Raw genomic sequence first — 7,818 nt, forward strand, 5'->3', positions numbered from 1 at the left:
GTGCTGCAGCTTTGGTGGACTTGGCTAGAGATATCTTTGGGAACAGATGACATTGTGGCTGGGTGATTGTTGGCAAGAGACATCCCCTCCCTGGACCAGTTTACTTCTGCAAAATAGGCCTTAAAGAGACTTCCTGAAGGCCGGTAATTCCAGCACTGTGGAAGGCTGAGGCAGGAGAATTGCAATTTCGAGCCCATCCTGGGCCAGTTAGTGAACTATCAAGACCCTGTCCCAAATAACAAATAACAAAGGTTCCGGCAATGCAAATATTTTTTCGAGGTGGTTTGAGAGATGGTCTCGCTATGTAATTCAGGCTGGCCTTGAACTCGCTATGTAGCCAGGGTGGCCTTGAACTTGAGGCAATCCTTTTGCCTCAGCCTCCTGAGTGCTAGGATTACAGGCGTGTGCCTGTAATCACACCTGGCTTGCAATTTTTTTTTTTCTATTTTTGTCTTTTTGAGACAGGGTCTCGCTATGCAGTTCAGACTGGCGTTGAGCTCACTTTGTAGCCCAGGCTCGTCTCGAACTCACAATGATCCTCCTGCCTCAGCCTCCCAAGTGCTGGGATTACAGGCATGTGCTACCATGCCCGGCTGCAAATATTTTTTGATCCTTAAGTTCCAAGTATGTGCCAGGCAGCCAGGCATTGTTCTACAGGCTGGGAAAACAGTGGTGTCCAAAACAAAGTCTTGAATAGGAGTGGTAGCACATGCCCATGATCCTAGCCCTTAGGAAGCTGAGTCAGGAGGATTGCTGTGAGTTTGAGACCACCCTATGCTACATGGTGAGTTCAAGGATATAGTGATACCCGGCTGGGGATATAGCTCATTGGCACAGTGCCTGCCTGGCAAGCACAAGGTCCTGAGTTCAATTCCTGGTATTAAAAAAAAAAATAATATATATATGTATATATAACAAGACATTGTCTCACACACACAAAAAGAAAAGAAAAGAAGACAAAGAATGAGTCTATCAGGGGAAGATCAGGATGGGGCGGGAATGAGGGGCCCAGGCAGAGAGGTGCAAAAGCTTGTCCTTTAGAGGGACACAGCAAAGGTGAGCATGTCAGGAATGTGGGGCAGGGCAGGAGCAGCTGGGGATGGTTCAGAAGGTTGGGCAGGGGCAGCCACACTGGCCCTGGAGGCCACAGAAGGCCTGACTCCATGCGTGACCAGAAGCCAGCTGTGTCAATGGGTAAGGCACTCGGTCTTTTTTTATTTTAATGTAATATACGTAGATATTAATAAAGAAAATATAAAAAGCATTCTTCTTCTATGAAAAGCACACAAAATTTCATAACAAAATAGAGAATAACAATAGTTAATATGTCTAAAATGTTACTCAGAGTTCACGTCACAAACCAAAAAGACTCTTAGAAGAAACCGATAACAGCACAAGATGTTCTTTTCAATGCAATGTTCTTTTCAATGAAAAACTAGTAGTACAGATGAAACAAATTAGCATATATTTTGAAATATTCTTTGAAACAGCAGAATAGAGAATTTGGAAAAGTTCTCAGACTTATCAAGAGTAGAGGTGGGTGATGATGGTACAAGCTTATAATTCCAGCACTCAAAAAAAAAAAATTAAAAAATAAAAATCATGGGGTGTTTTGGTGCTTATCTATAATTCCAGCACTCAGGAGGCTGAGACAGGAGGATCACTGTGAGTTCAAGGCCTGCCTGGGCTACAGGGGTGAATACAAGGCCAGCCTGAATGATGTAAGGAGACCTTTCTCAGAACAAAACGCCCAGCACACACACACAAACAGAAGTGCATTAGTTTAACACAACCACTTAACCGCATTGGGAGTTTCTGGTGGATTAAGAAATCAAATGTGCACAGTGTCTTCTATTAAAACTTTTGAAAGAGTTAGAAGCATATTTTATAACAAGGAAATTGGGGCCGACATTCACAGAACCCCTGAGGCCTCTCTGTACCTCTGCCAAACACAGAGCATTGCTGGAAAAGGACCTCCCTCGCGCAGCAGCTCTGGGGGAGGCTTAGTGACTTCTGGCTGGGGAGTTGAAGATACTACTTCAACAATTCTTCAGAGCCTGGGCCCTCTTTTAAATATTTTATTTTTTTTAGTTTTTGTTTTTTTGGGTTTTTTTTTTTTTGTCTTTTTTTGAGACAGGGTCTCACTCTGCAGTTCAGGCTGGCCTTGAGCTCACTTTGTAGCCCAGGCTGGTCTTGAACTCGCAATGATCCTCCTGCCTCAGCCTCCCGAGTGCTGGGATTACAGGCGTGTGCCACCACGCCTGGCTTCGGCTAAATATTTTAAATAAAAACAAAAACTTTAGATTTTTGTATTTTCTTTTCTTTCTTTCTTTCTTTCTTTCTTTCTTTCTTTCTTTCTTTCTTTCTTTCTTTTTTTCTTTTGAGACAAGGTCCCAGTATATCGTTCAGGCTGGCCTTGAACTTACTACTGTATGTAGCCCAAGCAGGCCTTGAATTTGTAGCAACTCTCCTGCCTCAGCTTCCTGAGTGCTGGCATTACAGGTGTGCAACACTACATCCCGCCAAAAACTTTTTGTTAATGGTTTCAGACTTATTTGAGAATCTGATCAATGCTATGGACTTGCTGCCCTGAAAATATTTGGTGAGGCTGAAAAAGCGGGGGTCCTCATTTCTCCTGCTTGTCTCTCTTCCTTTCTTCCTTCTTTCCACCCTTCCACCCACCCTTCCTTCCTCTTTCTTTTCTTTCTCTTTCTCTCTGTTTCTTGCCCCCCCCCCCTCTCTGTGATAGTAGAGGGTTGAACCCAGAGCCTTTGTATTGAGCTACATCCCAACCCTTAAAAATTTTTTTTTTGGCTGCGCATGGTGGCGCATGCCTGTAACCCCAGCACTCAAGAGGCTGAGGCAGGAGGATCACTGTGTTTTCAAGGTCAGCCTATGTTACACAGTGAGTTCAAGGCCAGCGTGCATTACATGGTGAGACCTTGTCTCAAAAACATTTTTTTTCTTTTTGAGACATGATCCCACTAAGTCACTGAGTTGCCCAGGTAGGATTTGCACTTGTAGTCCTCCTGACTCAGCCTCCCAGAGTGCTGGGATTGTAGGTGTGTGCCACCACGCCCAGCCTGTGTCTCTAGACTTTCCACGTGGAAGAGAAGTTTCTCCCCGCTATGGCCACTGCCACCCTGGCTGAAATTTGAGCCCCGGGCCTTGCAGGATGCAGTGGAAGTCTTGCTGTCGGGGGCTAAGCGGTCTCTGTGGCTGTTTCATAAGGGTTCCTGGGCACCACTGGGAAACTGATCAGTGTCTAAAGGTTTGACTTGGAATCTGAGGCCTGAGGTCTGTTCTCTGGGGACAGGAGCAGGTTTTGAGATGTTCTCATTTCTTAGGAAAGGAGCCTTTGTTGGTTTTTTTGTTTTTTGTTTTTTGTTTTTTGTCCTGTGCAGGATACTGGCCTTTCACACATACCCAGCCTCTTTTTATTTTGAGCAAGGGTCTGGCTAAGTCACTAAGTTATCCAGAGCAGGTTCCAACTTGCAATCTTCCTGCCTCAGCCTCCCAGAGTGCTGGAATTACAGGAATGTACCACCATGCTAGGCTTCATTTTTTTTGTTCTAAGTCAAGAGGTCTTTGGGCAGATTTCAGGTGAAAAGTTACCGTTCCAGCTCCCCAGAAAAGTACAGGTGAGCCCATAGTTACAGCTCAGGGCAGGAGTTCACAGAGCAGCTTAGAGGAAAGAGAATGAGTTTTGATTTTAGAAAATGTACCCTGGGCGTGTTGGCGCATGTGTGTAACCCCAGCACTTGGGAGGCTGAGGCAGGTGGATCATCATGAGTTGAAGGCCAGCCTCGGCTACATAGGGAGTTCAAGGTTAGCCTGAACTACATAGCGAGTCCCTGTCTCAAAAAAAATTTTTTTTCTTCTCTATTATTCTTTATGTTGAAATTGAGAAACTGAGGACCCCGACAGTAGTTAAGTGGTCTGCCAGAGCATCACAAGGGACAGATGTAAGGCCAGTACTTCCCATTTTACAGCATGACGTGCATGCAGTAAAAGCACAGGTTTGTGGCACTGCATGGGTTCAAATCCTGCCCTTCCCCCACTGTCCTGGGAACTTGAACAAAGTCCACTTGTTATATTTGACCTTCAGGTGTATTTATGGGCAGCAGTAGGATACATTAGTAGGAGTGTGTTAAGCACACACCTTGCCTATAACAACTGCTACATGAATTTCTGTAAATGTGCATGTGTGCAGGCTTTGTCACTGGGGATCACACCCTGGGCCTTCACACTGAATTACATCATCAGTCTTTTTATTTACTTACTTTTATTTTTCATTTATTTATTTTTAGACAAGGTCTTAATAATTTGCTAAAGCTAAGGCTTGACTTGAACTTGAGATCCTCCTGCCTCAGTTTCTCAGGGTGCCTGGACTCTAAGGCTGTGCCATCATGCCCGGCTAATTGCTACCTAAATTCTATTAATACTGTTTTGCAATGAGGAAAAGGCATGCTCAGGGAAAAGATATCATTTTTGACAAAAAAGATAGGAAAGACGTGATTAGACTCCATCCAACTCCGAAGCTGCCACCCCTGGACCAGCGGTTTCCTGGAAGCTTGGCAGGACCCATTGGTGTGCCAGAAAATCAGCTTGGAGGGTTTCAGCATTGAAAAAGAAAAAATATTAAATGCAAGGGCCCAAAAAAGAAGAAAAAAGAAAACAAATACAGGGGTGCACAGTACAAAAGGGTAAATACGCTGGGTATGGTGCCACACACCTGTAATCCCAGCACCCAGGAGGCTGAGGCAGGAGGATCACCAGCCAGATTGGGCTACATAGTGAGCTCAATGCCAGTTTGAATTGCATACTGAGACCATCTCAAAATGTCAGAAACAAACAAAACGTAAGGGTAAATAGCATCTGGTAATATGGTTGGAAGCCGTTTTCCTTGACGACTGGTGCCCCCAAGGAATTAGTTCATGCCCCAAGTCAAGGAGGGTTCAGTGAGAACTCAGTGTGCCATCATCCATGATGTGCCCTAGGAGGAGCAGTTAGCCCATGGAGACCTAGAGGCAGGAGGAGGGGCTGTGAGCTATTCAGTGGCTCTAAGTAGCAAAAAGGACAGGCCAAAGTAGCCTAGAATAGTGGACAGGCTGGGCATATGGTGGTATCCAGGCATGGTGGAGCACGCCTGAAATCCCAGCACTTGGGAGGCTGAGGCAGGAGGATTGCTGCGAGTTTGAGGCTAGGCTACATAGTAAACTCAAGGCCATCCTGAACTACAGAGATCCTGACTCAAAAAAAAAAAAAACCAAAAAAAAGTAGAGGACAGGAGGGCTTACTAGGCAAAGACAGAGTACAGTGCACACTCGGGAGGGGAGTGCAGGTGCTCAGAGAAATGAGACGCATTACAAGTTTGAACTGAGTGCATTTATACTCTTGTTGGGGTGAAAAGTGTCCACCCAGCGCCACTCCACCAAAAGGGGCCCAGCTGGTTAGCAAGCGTGTGTTTTTTGTTTTTTTAATAGGTGATGTAAACATTTTCTGGATTCGCTCAACTTTACGTTTACTTTCTTAATTGGGTCCATTTATGGCCTCTTAGTGAGGAGCTTGGTAGGAAGAGGTGTAAATTTAGCCAAGGAAAGTTGGCATGGGGCTGTCTTGGGGACTTCTGCTAAGTCCTGGAAGTTGCGGTCTTCTTAAAAAGTACAATTTTTAGTTATGATTTGTTTGTCTCCTTTATTTCTTCTACCTCAGAAGAACCAATTCTGCCCACCCCCCCAGTACGGGGATTGAACCCAGGGCCTTTTGCACTAGCTACATCTACAGCCCTTTTTAATTTTTAGAGGCCGGTTCTCACTAAATTGCCCAGGAAAGGCTTGAAATTTTGATCCACTTGCCTCAGCCTCCCAGAGTGCTGTGATTATAGGCCTGTGCCACTATGTTCAGCTAGAATGGCTAGTGGTTGGTTTTGTTTCCCGTGTGTGTGTGTGTGTGTGTGTGTGTGTGTGTGTGTGTTTTCACTTGTTTTGTTTTGTTGAGATATGGTCTCTATGTAGTTCAGGCTGGCCTCAAAGCCATGTTCTGGCCTCGACCTCTGCAGTGCTGGGATTACAGACATGCAGCACTAGGCCTGGCAGAAAGGTTAATTCTTTTTTTTGTCTTTTTGAGACAGGGTCTGGCTATGCAGTTCAGGCTGGCCTTGAACTCACTTTGTAGCCCAGACTGGCCTTGAACTCACAACGATCCTCCTGCCTCAGCCTCCCGAGTGCTGGGATTACAGGCGTGCACCACCACGGCCAGCAAAAAGGTGAATTCCTAGAGCCTGCTCTACACCTGACCTTTGTGCAGCGTGGTGCTGTGGGTACACAGTGATGACTGAGACAGGCCGGGTTTCTTCTCTCCCGGGGCTCCCTGTCCATGGGAGAGACCGACTTGTCACCAGACGGTAACAGACTCAACGGTCAGGAACGTGAAAAGAGGCACTGATTAGTTACTAACATGGGACAAGCCCGTAACATTGCAACAAGGAGAGTTCCCAGCTGAAAACCAACTAACAGCTAGTTGCAGGGCCGGGGATAGAGCTCAGTGGCATAAGCGCCTGCCTGGCAAGCGCAAGGTCCTGAGTTCGATTCCGGGCACCAACCCCCCCCCCCAAAAAAAAAAACACCAAAAATAAAAAACAGCTAGTTGCAGCACTGATTTACCTCTGGGGAAACTAAGGCCCCGCCCTAAGCCGGAGGTGCCTGAGTCCCTCCTCCAGGATGGAAGTAGACCCAAGATTTAACTCCCAGCCCGGCATTATTCTCACTTAGCAATGCCGACTGCCCAAACTTTGCGGCATACTGAAACCCAAATTTAGAGGGTAGCGATTCATCTCTCAACCTGGGTGAAGAAACGGTGCGGGAGCTGGACGTTTCGCAGCTGTCTTGCACCCTAGCTTCTCGGCTGGCCAGTATCTGTGTAAAACTCTACCCCTCTCTCCTTTGGTACTGGGGATTGAACCCAGGGCTTTTATACCGAGCTGTATTCTTCAGCCCCTTTTTTTTTTTTTTTTTTAGACAGCGTCTCACCGAGTCGCTTAATTGCTAAGGATAGGCTCAAACTTGTGCTTCTCCTGCCTCAGCCTCCCAGAGGGCTGGCATTAATTGTGTGTGGTGCCATGACTGGCTCAGTGAGACGATTTTAAGGTCTTTGTGTGCCCCAACTGTTCCTTAATAAAGTTACATAGCTCATATGTTTTTGGATAGATATGATGGGCAGGTGGCATTGATATTTTGGAGTAAAAGGTTTTCATATTGATAAAAACCATCGTTTCCATAAAATAGTTTAACCGCCCAGTGATTGTTTCCATTTTGCAGATGCGGATAGCGAGGCACAAAAGTCTTTCAACAGTCATCAACCATAAGGAAACTCAAATCTGGGGTTGTGTGCCTGCAGAGCCTGAGCTCTCACAGACGGTGGAAAACAAATCTCTCCAGCTCGTGCTCCTGGGCCCTTTAAGAGCCTCGGAACCTCGCGTATGGACCGCACGATCAAAGCGTATGTAAATAAGGAGTAGGGGTTGCCGGGAAATAATCATTGCGTCTGGCCTCCAGGGAAAGGCGTCGGTGTCCTACTGCGCCTGCGCATCACTACCTCTTTTTTCACTCCGCTCCTAAATTAGGTCCTTTACCTTCGCAGGCCCAAATTGCCTAATTTAGTACGCAGGCGCCCTGTGAGCCCACCGCCTCCCTTTCCTGCGTTTGCGCTCTGGAGCCCTCCGAGCCGCTCCTTCGCTCTTTGTACGTCACTTCCTGTTTGTGGCGGGAGAAGGCGGCATTTCCGGCCAGAGGGTGGGAGGGGGCGGTAAGCGGGGGC

Source organism: Chinchilla lanigera, unplaced genomic scaffold (genome assembly GCF_000276665.1).
Source record: "Chinchilla lanigera isolate Chin_1 unplaced genomic scaffold, ChiLan1.0 scaffold00177, whole genome shotgun sequence".
NCBI lineage: Eukaryota > Metazoa > Chordata > Mammalia > Rodentia > Chinchillidae > Chinchilla > Chinchilla lanigera.